The following is a 12,938-nucleotide window of genomic DNA, read 5'->3' as shown; positions in this document are numbered from 1 at the left end:
TTTATAATTCATTAACTCTTTAAAACATTTCAGTCCATAGTTTTCATGGATTTAGGAATCCCAGATGGAAACCTTTAAACATCTCTAATCTTTCAACCCAATATTGCGATCCATCAAGCTCTTTTTTCATGCAAAACTTCTAGGACCTTCAAATGGCATCATGACATGCTGGTTCTAACCACTGCAAATACTTGAGAAGAATCAAATTGACTGCTGTGCCCAGGTAAGGTGGGAAGAGTTTAGACCACAGCAGTTCAGTAGAATGAATGGTTTTCTAATAATCACACAGTGACAATTCCCTTATCTTTTCCCAGTTGCAATCCTACCTACACAAACACACACACACACACACTTCTGCTGCTGGCTGCTGAAAGACTGCAAATTTTCATCTGCTGCTCTTTGTGGTACCTTAAAACTCTGAAGACTGGTCTACTTTTAAGAACTGTATAGCTCTGAGTCAGTTAAGAAAGTGACGTCTTTCATCCTATATAAAATATAAATCACCCAGACACTCTAATATTGTAAACAGCACCTAAAACTGGTGGCTGATTTGGATTTGCCATGATTTGCCAACACAGCCTATCAATCTAGCATTTGAGAGCTTACTCTGTGATCAATTAACTCTAGGCATACAGCAGGCAACGTTGGCAAATGGCAGACTGAAATTGCTCCATTCGGGGAGCATATGGTTGGAATTAGCAGGTAATAGTTTCATGTAGAATATAGCACACTTTCATAACCAAAGTAACACACACTCATTTGGAGGAGTGCAAGTACCATTTGTGGAGCACTCAATATTGAAGTTTTTCCTAGTATCATACATAGAACCATCCAGCCTGTATGTTTAACATTAATCCTGCCTATGAACAAACACATATCGTGTATTTTCAGTCCTGACTGGCAGCTATACACAAGGCACTGAACTAAAAGCCTAAGACTCTGTCTGACCCACATGGAGGAACTCTAAATGCTCAGAGCAGCTGATTACATTGCACTGTTCTAGAGTTACTCATCCCACCCCATACAGCTTCTGCTTCCAGCTAAAAGCACATTTGTTATTAATTTTTCCAAGACAGCTCCTGGGAGAAAACAAGCCTTTCTTTCTGTTCAGATTTTTAAATAAAACACAACCAAGTAACAGAACCAAGACAGAACCAAGATACACATTTGACAGTGTTTAGATATAACTGAAATTTACGCTTCCTAATTCAGGGCAGGCTAGAAAATCCCTTAAGTGCTATGAAAGAGGTTGCCTGAGCACTATGTACTTTCAAAAGTGCCATCCCTTATTCAATGACACACCATCAAAAATGATGGCGCATTAAATTAGCATATCAGAAAGAAAAAGATGGCAAGAACTGTGGATTAGAATCTATTCTCAATAAAATTCTCAGGGTTTAAATACTCTTGGCAGTGTCACCAGCATTAAAACCCCTTTTATATATCCATAAATGATCATGAGCTTTGAAAGTAAGGAAACAGTACACAGAACTACATTCGCTGTTTGCCTGGGCACAAGGATGCTGTTGGCATCTGGGTTTGACCTGAGGTTTGAACAGTGAGAAATCCCTTCAGAATCTCATCTACTTGCTCCTCCACAGCTCCTTTTAGAGTTGTTTTAGTGTCCACAAAAACTTACCAGAATCTTAGATTTACTGGTTAAGGAAGTTCTTGAGGACTCTGAAAACAGCCTTCCGTTTCTCCCCCTTTACTGTTTTATAATCTGTACAGATACAGCCACATTCTAGATGTGGCAAAAAGTACTCTTTGAGGCTTAGCAGGCCCCTCACCTGCATCACTGCTTTAAGATGCTGCTTAGAGTTCTGCCTCAGCCCCACAGAAATCCTCCCGCTCCCTTATTATGGGGAGAATGTTAAAGGGGTTTATGATAAACAAGTGTGGGTGGGAGCCTGGGGCTCTCTTTGCTCCCAAGATACAATACAAATACGTAGCCAGCCTCCATGCAAAATTAAAAACATTATTAAAATATTTTTGCAGGCTGCATCTGTTTTCAACACCCACAGCCTTGCTCCTGCCTTGGTACTACTGCCTACCGATGTGAGCCTGTCAGCTTTAGATAGAAACCATTTTAGAGAGGAGGGGCAGTAAGGTTAATGACAGCTAACTTTTATTGTTCAGGTTGCATATGGCCAAAGTTAAGGACTTCTTTTTTGCATAATGGCAAGATCTCTGCATGTACACTCATACACAGTTTTAATAAACAAATAAGCTCAGCCTGTGGTAGCAGACAAGTTCATTACTGCAGAACTGCCATGAAAGTGACTCTTCAAAGACCATGCGGCACCTTCAGCAAAAACTACTTGGTTTGCTATTTCTTCCTGATGCTCTTTGACATCTCCAGGAGGGCTGGATGCTTTCTGTGCTAGGGTAACTTTGACATTAAACAGGTCTGAACTTTTAGGTCTGTCCCTGATCCAACTAAAACTTTGAACTGACAAAATTCTGTTGCTCTGCTTCTTAGACATATTCCACTGTTAGTCTAAACATACCAGTCACATTTTCCAGTTGCCCAGGCAGCTGTACAATTATTAGAAAGTTGATTCCAGAACCACTGCACTGAAATTGGTTTTAAGAACTATTAACCTATGTAAAGGTACATTGTCAGCTTGGATTCCTCACAGCTGTTGAATATGCTGTATATCTTTTCTAAGCCGTATCGACTGTGTGTGAATAGTCAATCGCTGTGAATTGGGAAAATGCCAAGGGTGCTGTGAAAGCATACAGGACATCAGTGTCATTCTTAAAGTTTTCTACAACTTCTGCTATTTACATAATGAAATTTGAACTTTTTTCCCCACTGTTATTATTTACCTAATAATGAAAACTCATGCTTTCTTAAATGCACTGGCTTGAGAACATGGGAAATAAAAAAAACAACATGAAAGTCTTTAGTCCAATAGTCCCTCTCACTAAGAGTTTCTATTAGTGTAGAAACGAAAAAGTTTCAGCAATCTAGACAGTTGCAACTGAACATTGCCTTTGATGTTGTCAGGAACAGTAACACACTTTGAACGTGGGATGAAATGCAAGAGGGGAAAACAGCAAAAGTAGATGCCATCGCTCTAATAAACCATCCAAGTTTACGTCTGCTTCTAGCCACCCTCAATTAAGGAATGGAAAAAACAGTGGATTTCCCCCACACCATAGATACTTGAGGTTGGCCCTGCTTCACATGGGAGATCAGACTTGATCTCTCTACCAACCTCATCATTCCAGTTCTAATTCTAATCCCCTTAAGCAATGCACTTGAAAATGGCTAGAAACTGCAGGGTAAGAAAGGATTCATATGATTACAGTAAGTTTCTGACAGTAAGAAGTTTATTTGCTTCATGACTTTTCAATTTAATTTTGTTCATTCAGATTCTACTCTAGAAATGGGGTAACAGCAGAAGCCACATTGTGGCATAGCAACTACAGTGCACAGCCAAGTGGGACCGTGCCTCAAGGGGTCATGATGAAATAGGGAACACTAACCTACAAACCAGTCACAAGCTGGAAATACTTGCACCATGAGATGAACCACTGCTTCAAATCCTAGACAAAGTGCCAGAACAAAGACACACTGGCTGAGAAATAGCCTCCTCTGTTCAGGATCACACTGTCAAAGAAAATGGATGTGAGCAAACAGCAAACAAGCGACTGTCAAAGATTATGTGTTCATTTGGGATGTTTTCCCACAATGTTGAAAAACTTAGCTGTGACAGTGCCCTTTTCTAGAGCCTTTCCTTAAACTCCGAGGTCTTGTCATTCACAAGAAACACCAACACAAATTCAGAAGGACAACTACAGTTAAAAATAGAACAAAACCAGCAGGTAAGAGCAGTTTCATTGTTGCCTGCCTTAACAAAGGAAAACTCACCTGACAGAAATACATTTCTTATTTTTCCGTCCTCCTTACAGCAAGACAAGAAAGCTCAGTTTATTCTATTACTCTGGATTTGCACAAGGATAACTAACTCCAGTAACATCACTTCAGTTATTCTGGCATGAACCCACTATAAGCAAAAGCAAAATTTAGTCTCTTGTTTGTTCTTCAGAAGGCTCCTGACCCTTAAAGCATCAGACTGTTTGGAAACAATCCCACAGCCTTCAAGTTAGGAAAGCAAAAAGAAATATCTGACTTATATAAAAAATACAAGTAAGCCAAGTAAATTTAGTATTGCTTTATATTCTACTGACTTAAAAAAAGATGTTGGTGGGTGTATTCTACTACTGAACCTGCTGCTTCTCTCCATTACTTTTGGGCAAAATGCCTTCTTCCTCCCCCCCCCCCCCAAATGGAAACCACAGTTCTTGGCTAACTGCTTCATGGAAGAATTAAGAGTTTGATAGCTATTATGAAGGGTTGGATTTTACGATAGATAAGAAAACATTTATTTCTGAGGTTTTTTTAAAGCATGGCTGTTACGAGAATAACAATAAAAAGTCATCCTGTGTGTCACAATAAGCCTGGCACAGGATACAGTACATATTTTGCAGTCTAGAAGTAGTATAAAGACTTTTGGTCTTGAAGTACAGATTAGGAAAGAAGGACAAGTGAGCCTCCTCTGGTAAAGGTTTCACCCCATGCTGCCAATCATTGCCTTAAATTCCTTTTCCAGCTTTTACTCTTGAGGAGGTGCCTTCAGGAAACAAATAGGAAGTGGAGCAATGGCATCGGTGATGGATGGAGTATAAATGAACCACAAGACCTTCCTTTCTCTCTCCAGGGATTGGGCTGATTGACAAAGTTTAAATTTGCATTACAGTCATATTTCATTTGTGGAGCTTGAAAACATCAGAGATCAGTCAAGAAATATAACACCATCTTTTTTCTTCCTCTTTTTTTCAAAGGAAGCAGGGCTAATTTGGTAACTACCAAGGTTCTGACAGCAATCACTCATCTAACTGCTTACTTAATCATTTGGACCTGAACTTCCCAAGTCTGACAGCATCTAGAAACTGTTTATGGAATACAGACATCTTCTCAGATGATGCACTGGATTTGTGCAAGTCATTTGTCACTGTCCCACATAACATCCTCTTCTTAAAACTGGAGAGACTGGAACAGGTTGCTCAGAGAAGTTGTGGATGGCCCATTGAAGTGTTCAACGCCAGACTGGATAGAGCTTTGAGCCCCAATCCTGCAATAGCTGCAAACATCCAAAGAACTTGGATTGAAGTGATCAAACACAGGACACGTGCAGAGGCCACACCTCACCCAGATTAGCATGGGCCAGCTCAACTCTCACACAGCAGCCAAAGAGCTGATTTTAAGGAAAGATGTGCACTTGCTCCTAAAAAAGGCTAGTGTTGCCACAAATCTTTAGTTCAGAATAAGTAGAGAAGTTACTTAGAGTTTGAACTAGCATTTGTATAGCCCCAAAAAGATGTCTATGAAAACCAGTATCTAGGAATGGTAACAAGGCGTAAAACCTGTGTTTTAAAGAAGGATGATTGTTCTCAGAAATAACTCAGCTGAGAGCTAAAATGGACCATTTCCCGTGGTAGTGCCTGCCGAAATCTTGCTACAGTGTTCCAGTGTAACCAGAACAGACTAAGAAATGCTGACAATACACCCATATATTTTAGAGAAGTTAGGGACCAAGAGATCTAAAACAATCATGTCACAGTTGAAGCAATATATCTGATATTATTAAGGGCCATGCAGCCTCACATAATTTTGTTCTAGTAAGGCTGTAAATCACTGCAGCTTTCAGCCTTCTCTGCTTGGCTACATTTCTGTAGGGAATTTTTGTTCCCTATCCCCCTCAAGCTAAACAAATGAAACATTTACTCTTGGAGTCATCAGAATTATGAATTCATATCTCTGTGTAATTTCAAGAAACTGGAACACTCCCAAAGTACCACAGCAAAAACCAGCTCAGAATTAGGTGCGACTGTAACCAAATTGGAGGTTCAAAGTAGAATGCCAATCCACTCTCAAGTCTGGAGAAACTGATTCTGACTCCTTACAAAAAGGATAAGTAACATTAAGTTCTTTTAAGTATTCATACATAAGCAGGAAAGAACAGCATAGAGCACATCTGAATTAAGCAAGCTCCTGAGTAACACCAACAGCTTTCTCAACACACACAGTTCCCCACACCCCTTCCAGACGCTCTACATAGGCAGACAACATAAGCTACAGGAAAGCTTCTGATCTAGATGATTTTTGCACAGCTTTGAAAATCAATAGATCTATTTTTATACCTTTGAGAAGAGGAACATTTTTACAAAATCCTAGCAGTAAATGGCTTTATTTTTCTCAATTCTGTTTAAGTTACCTATCATTCTCACTCCCTCCCCAGTTCTTAGAGATTTTAAATACAGGATTGAGTTAGTAGCTTCTAACTGCAAATTCCAGTTAAACCCAATTCCTTTATGAATTGCTTTGTATAATGTTTCATCCACTGATATTTACAGAATAAGAGCTATTCTTTCTGACTTCCAAGGTTTCAGGTTACTCGAGAAATGGGCAAAATTCCATTGTTCTGTGTGTGCAAGTCCATTAGAGTGCAGGAAGATCAAATATGCAAGTGAAAAGATAATGGTCATCTCCATCATATAGCTAAACAAAAGCAGAAGTAACTCCACACTCCTGTCCATATACTGTTATTTGCTTGTCTGGTCTCAAAACCAAAGTTTCATTCACAAACTGGAGGGGACAATATTTTTCCCCACATAATTTAAACCCATGCATGAAAGCTTTAATGGTTTAAAGCTTCGTGCTGTATTAATCCTAGAAATAAATAGCACATATTTTAACAGCTTGCAGTCTTATGACAGGAGATGGAACTCACCAGGAGACTCAGTGCAGAATCATTTGAAATGGATGGCCACACACAAAGAGTTATCGTCAACAGGGCAGTGTCCAGCTGGAGACCAGTAACAAGTGGTGTCCCTCAGGGATCTCTGTTGGGACCGGTCTTGTTCAACATCTTTGTCGCTGCCATGGACAGTGGGATTGAGTGCGCCCTCAGCAAGTTTGCCGATGACATCAAGCTGTGTGGTTCGGTTGATAGCTGGAGGGAAGGAATGCCATCCAGAGGGACCTCGACACGCTTGTGAGCTGGGCTGATGCCAACCTCATGAAGTTTAACCATGCCAAGTGCAAGGTTCTGCACCTGGATGGGAGCAATCCCAGGCACAGCTACAGGTTGGGCAGAGAAGAGATTCAGAGCAGCCCTGTGGAGGAGGACTTGGGGGTGCTGCTCAATGAGAAAATGAACATGAGTCAGCTTCAGTGTGCGCTCGCAGCCCAGAAACCAACCGTATCCTGGGCTGCATCAAGAGGAGCATGACCAGCAGGGCGAAGGAGGTGATCCTGCCCCTCTACTCTGCTCTTGTGAGACCTCACCTGGAGCATTGTGTGCAGTTCTGGTGTCCTCAACATAAAAAGGACATGGAACTGTTGGAACAAGTCCAGAGAAGGGCCACAAGGATGATCAGGGACTGGAGCACCTCCTGTATGAAGACAGGGTGAGGAAGTTGGGGCTGTTCAGCCTGGAGAAGAGAAGGCTACGTGGAGACCTCAGAGCAGCCTTCCAGTATCTGAAGGGGGCCTATAGGGATGCTGGGGAGGGACTCTTCATTAGGGACTGTAGTGATAGGACAAGGGGTAACAGGTTCAAACTTAAACAGGGGAAGCTTACATTGGATATAAGTAAGAAGTTCTTTACTGTGAGGGTGGTGAGGCACTGGAATGGGTTGCTCAGGGAAGCTGTGAATGCTCCATTCCTGGCAGTGTTCAAGGCCGGGTTGGATCAAGCCTTAGGTGACATGGTTTAGTGTGAGGTGTCCCTGCCCAAGGCAGGGGGGTTGGAACTGGATGATCATAAGGTCCTTTCCAACCCTAACTATTCTATGATTCTATTCTAAATACTTCTATCGTTTCAAACTGACACCTTTCTTTAAGTCCTTGTTTGGGTTGTGATGCTTCAGATTTCAAAATTATTGTCATCCCTCCCAGTGTCCCAGTAAATATCTTTGAGTTGGAGCCTTCCACCATTCACAGGGGAATCACATTGATGCTAGCTATTCTACCTGACCTTCATGTGCAGGCTTCTGATCTTCAAAGTGCTTGAAGAAAAATCAGGCCTTCTGTTTCTACCTTGGGGGATGGAAAAGAGCACCTTCTTATTCCACTAACGTTAAGACAAGAGAATTAAATCAACCTTCCTATAAAATGTATGCTAGAAATGATTATATAGATACATACAATTGTTATTACACCAAATATCAGAAGACCAAGACTACTAATACCATCTTAGAAAGCAGTTTCCTTTAAGATTGGTACTGTATGTAGTGTTTTGTGACAGACTATTTTTTTGTTTAACCTGTTACCCTTACCAAGCAGACCTCAATGCTTACATGAGCTTTCACCTATGGATCTGCATTCCTCTCCTTCCCAACCTCTGTAATAACTACTTAAGGACCTCATGCAAGCGATACTTTTGCACTGTACCAGAAAGAAGAGACACAGCTTTGCTGGCATTTTCTGGATATGGATGATTCTTCTGACTAAATTTCACTTTCATTAATTCTGTCTGCTTCCCCATACTCACCTGCAGTTCAAATTGGAGAAAGAGTTTTCTACTGCCTTTCAACTGCTGCACACCAATAGTTTATTCTCAGGTAGCTTATTTCACTAGAAACTTCAGTAATACCTACTGAATGCACCTTATACCTATTCAAGACCTCCTTGACCCTTCAGCATTCCCTTTACGTCCATACACTTTTTGTGGAACAACCAGCAGGGTGAAGCTGACATAAACAGGCACTTGCACTGAGACACCAACAGACTGGGTTAGTCTGTAATTTGTATTCCTGCACTGTTCCTCCAGGATGATTGCATAGCTATTTGCAATGCCATAAAAAGGTACAAGAGACCAAGCCCTGCCCTTCTTGGTCAGTCATAACCCTGTAATTTGTGGTAGAAACAATCCTGGTATAGTAGAAGGGGTGTGATGGCACCATGCTTAGGTGTTTTATGCGTGCCAATAAAGTGGAGCGAATGAAAACGTTAACGTACAGAGCTCAGCTCTGGCAAATCTTCCACCTCATTAATCATGTGCTCTCAACTCTGCAGTAAAGACATGTTTGCTCCTCAGTTATTCTTCATTTAACTATGGCCTTGGCTGTGTCCTGCTATGTAACATACTACCTGGGACTGTTCTATACGACAGGGGCTTCGCTACTCTAAGGGAAGTGTAGTTCTAAAACATTTAAGACATTTTATTCTGCAAAACCATTAGCATGATTGCTAGAAATACTTGGAGAGCCGAAAGCTAAACACAGACTCTTCCTAAACAACAGGTTTCATAACTAATTCAAGATGCTTTTTAAAGTAATAGGAAAAAGTAATGAAGTAAATAAGACAAGTAATTAAGCAATAGAAATAAGTAATGAAGAGCAATTTAAAAGTACCTAGGGATGATTCCTGTTTCAAAAAACAAATTAATGACGTCCCAATCACACATCCTTTTATTCATCCATGATTACAACTGTCTATTTTCCTCTTTCTTTGCTATCATGTTTTTTCAGACTTTGGAAAATTGGTTGAAGATGTTGGCAGTTAAAAGTAAGCACAGACTGCATAAAAGTTCCACCCCAGGCCATCAAATATATAGGACAAATAAAGGCAAGATAATACTGTTAAACCAAAGCTAAAATCTTCCAAAATTCTTTCATTTTCAGCATTTTTCATCTTTCCCTACTGCATGACTGCCCTAAGCAAATAAAAATGGTGTAGTTAAGTGACTCTACAAGGAAACTACAACAGTGCTCACAAAATGCATGGCTATCTGAACTGAGGAAACTAATCAGGCAGAAAGGCAGAATTTATGACGGAAAGTTGAGACATTAAAAAAAAAAAGTCTGTTGGAACAAGCAGTTTTTGAAAAGGTAGAAAAAAAATTTCATAAATTTCACTCTGTGCTTGAACCAACATCATTAAAGTAGACTTTAGTCAGAAAATTGTTACAAGCTTTGTCCCAGCTTGTTAAAAACACCTATAACATGACCAAAAGCGTTCAAAGCTGGATAAAGTATTTAGTTTCTAATAAATTCAGTATCTCAGATCTGCTTCCTATCATGTTATAATCAAGATCACTGAACTACAAGGCAATCTTCCATCCAAAACATGTAAAATGTTTGTGATATATTAATGGTTTAGCAGTAATACCTTTTTTCTCCTCTAAGCATTTAATTAAACCCTTGCAACAACTGCTCAAGTATTTCCAGGAGTCTTTCGTGCCTGCTATCACCATCTCTCAAAGAAAGCTATCTTTTTTATAAGAAACAAAAATATGAACAGTAGAATTATCAGCCTTTAACACAGGGCAAACCAGATTTGGATTTTCTATTCCTCTAACCTTCATGGAAAATGGCTGACAGTCCCAGAGTTACAAGCCCAGTAGTTTTGCTACATTATTTCCTATTATCATAAATAAGTATATGAAGTCTGTTAAGGGAAAAAAACAACAATAATTTCTTGCAGAAGGAAGAGGATGTCAACACCATAAAATACACACAAGAAACTTTTTTCAGGGCAGGGAGGGAAACAAAGAAAATAAGAATGGCAAAGCTTATTCCAGTGGAAATGTAAGCATACCACAAAATGAAGGGTGAGTAATTCTGGTCAATTTAGCAGACAACAGTGCACCTTTAAAGTTACACTGTCCTTTGTAAAGTACCAGCATCAATTTGTATATGTTTATGGCCCTAAATCAGATTCTAAACACTACTTAAGCCCTGGATATCTACCATACCCCAACAGCGGCTGATAACATTCGAAAAGAGTGAGAACAGTTCTTTTGCTATGCAGGTGTTCAACAGTACTAGAAGTTTACTTATTTCTTAAAGAAAAAAATACAACAAAGAAATCCTCACTTTGAACACACCACTCACAATATTCTCTCTTCGCTTCTTAACAAAGTAAACTTTGTTTCCCCAGGCAGTTGATCCATTCAGGCTTTACAGACGGTAATTGGGTTTTAAGCAGACAGACTCTCTGATGCACTCTGCGTGGTGAAATAGGATACACATCGTGAAATGTTCTCACTGTATATAAAAAATGCTGTGCTAATGTAACCTACTGATTAGGACCTCTGCAAACAGCAGGAAGCTGTTCTCTAATGCCAAGGGAAAAAGATAGGAAGGGAAGAACTATATGGCCATACAACAGAGAAGCAGCAGAAAGCCATTAAGACTCTCCATAGTGCTCCTGAAATAGAACGCTCACTCAAAAAAGAAGAGATGCCAAGGCTTTGCAAACAAAAAGTATTTTGCTTGTGCACCTCAGGCTATTTTGTATTCTACCTACCTACCTTCTACTTAGGGAAGACTGCCTACACAAACGCTGAGATAAGAACAAAAGGATCATAGTAGAGATAAAAGTATTCATCATTCAGGCTCAACAGGAAACAAAAGTACATTACTAAGCAGAAACTGTAGCCCAAGTTCTGCACTCAGTGTTTGGCTCAATGCTGCAACATTAACAGCTTCAGCCCACATACTTCAAATTCATACCTTTGGAAGAGCACAACTTAATCTACATTTTCAGATTAGAACTTCTACTAATATGACTTGTGCTTTATGGCTCTCCACTCTGTCGGGCCACCAGGAACAGATTAACAGAAGCAGAAGAACACCAGGATGAAATACATTCTGGCATACAAAAATAGCTGAAATCTCCAAAGAACTTCCTTTCCTACAAAACAATCTTAAAAAGATTAGTCTGTAAAGAATGAGGAGTTAAGCCTTCCTTAGCATTTCCAAGGTGGCCTTCTAGAGGGTGATTCAGAACAAGGATTAATCTAGCCTCTGGCAATTTGCTCTCACTCTGTTATAATAAAACACTTCTAATCCCCAACAGGAACTGTCCCTCCCTGATAATACAATACAGCTGCAACACATCAAATGATACAAGAAACAGAACAGCATTCACTACAAACAGTTAATCTCTTCCTAAAATTCACTCTGATGCGCAACTTAGTTCCCAACTTTTAAGGAGCAACCATTTGAAAACCAACAACAAAAAAGACCCCAAACACTCAAAGACTACAGTTGGTCATGAGCACACCTTGTACACTAATGTATCAGTTTAGCTAATACACTGACCCCACTTATCTCAATATGAAAAACGTTAATCTAGTTTAATGTTTTCTGTAGCGTCAGATTCCAAATAGCTGTATTACTTTTTAATTTACACTTTGTCTAAGGTGTCACAACTTTTCCTTCTAGGGTATTTGAACCTCTATTATTCTGACAGACACAATATCCCTCTTCAAAAGTAGAGCTCAAAGCTCTACTTTCTAAATACAGAAAGGACTCTTCAAATTCAGTCCAGTACAGAAGGATGTTGTGATGGACCCAATTACCATGATTGCCAGATGGTTTTTAGCATTTATGGAGATAGTTTTCCAGTGACTGAAGGAAGATACAGAAAGAATCTGTGAAAAATGGAAACTGAAACAATACCATCAACCCTCAGTAAGACTACACACAGTTTCATGATATATTAGCAGCAAAGTCAATTTAAGTAGCTAGAAATGGGTTATCTCTTGTGCCCATGTGTGGCAAGAGAGAACTTGTCACTTAAATCAGAACAAGTATTCTGAGAGCTGTGCTGTAAAGGGGATCAGAGAAAAAAAATACCACCACAAGAACAAAAAACCCACACAAACCCAAACAAAAAATATCAAACCACCACAGAACAAAACACTCAAAGAAAATCATACACATATACCTCACACAGGTACTTTTTGTAGTCGTTTCACAGTCCAGTATGGAGGAATACTAAACAAACAATGCAGCAATAGCCACTGAACTGAGAACAAGAAAGCTAACTGTTAGGGCAGGTCTGCCAACCAAGTCAGAAGCTCACAAAGTAACAGCTCTACCCATCTTAGCAAAAGTTGATCTTCTGATCATAG

Source organism: Pezoporus flaviventris, unplaced genomic scaffold (genome assembly GCF_033815535.1).
Source record: "Pezoporus flaviventris isolate CSIRO_AGI_PZ_B2104156 unplaced genomic scaffold, CSIRO_AGI_Pfla_v1 ptg000026l, whole genome shotgun sequence".
Taxonomy (NCBI): Eukaryota; Metazoa; Chordata; class Aves; order Psittaciformes; family Psittacidae; genus Pezoporus; species Pezoporus flaviventris.
This window is presented reverse-complemented; position numbering follows the sequence as displayed.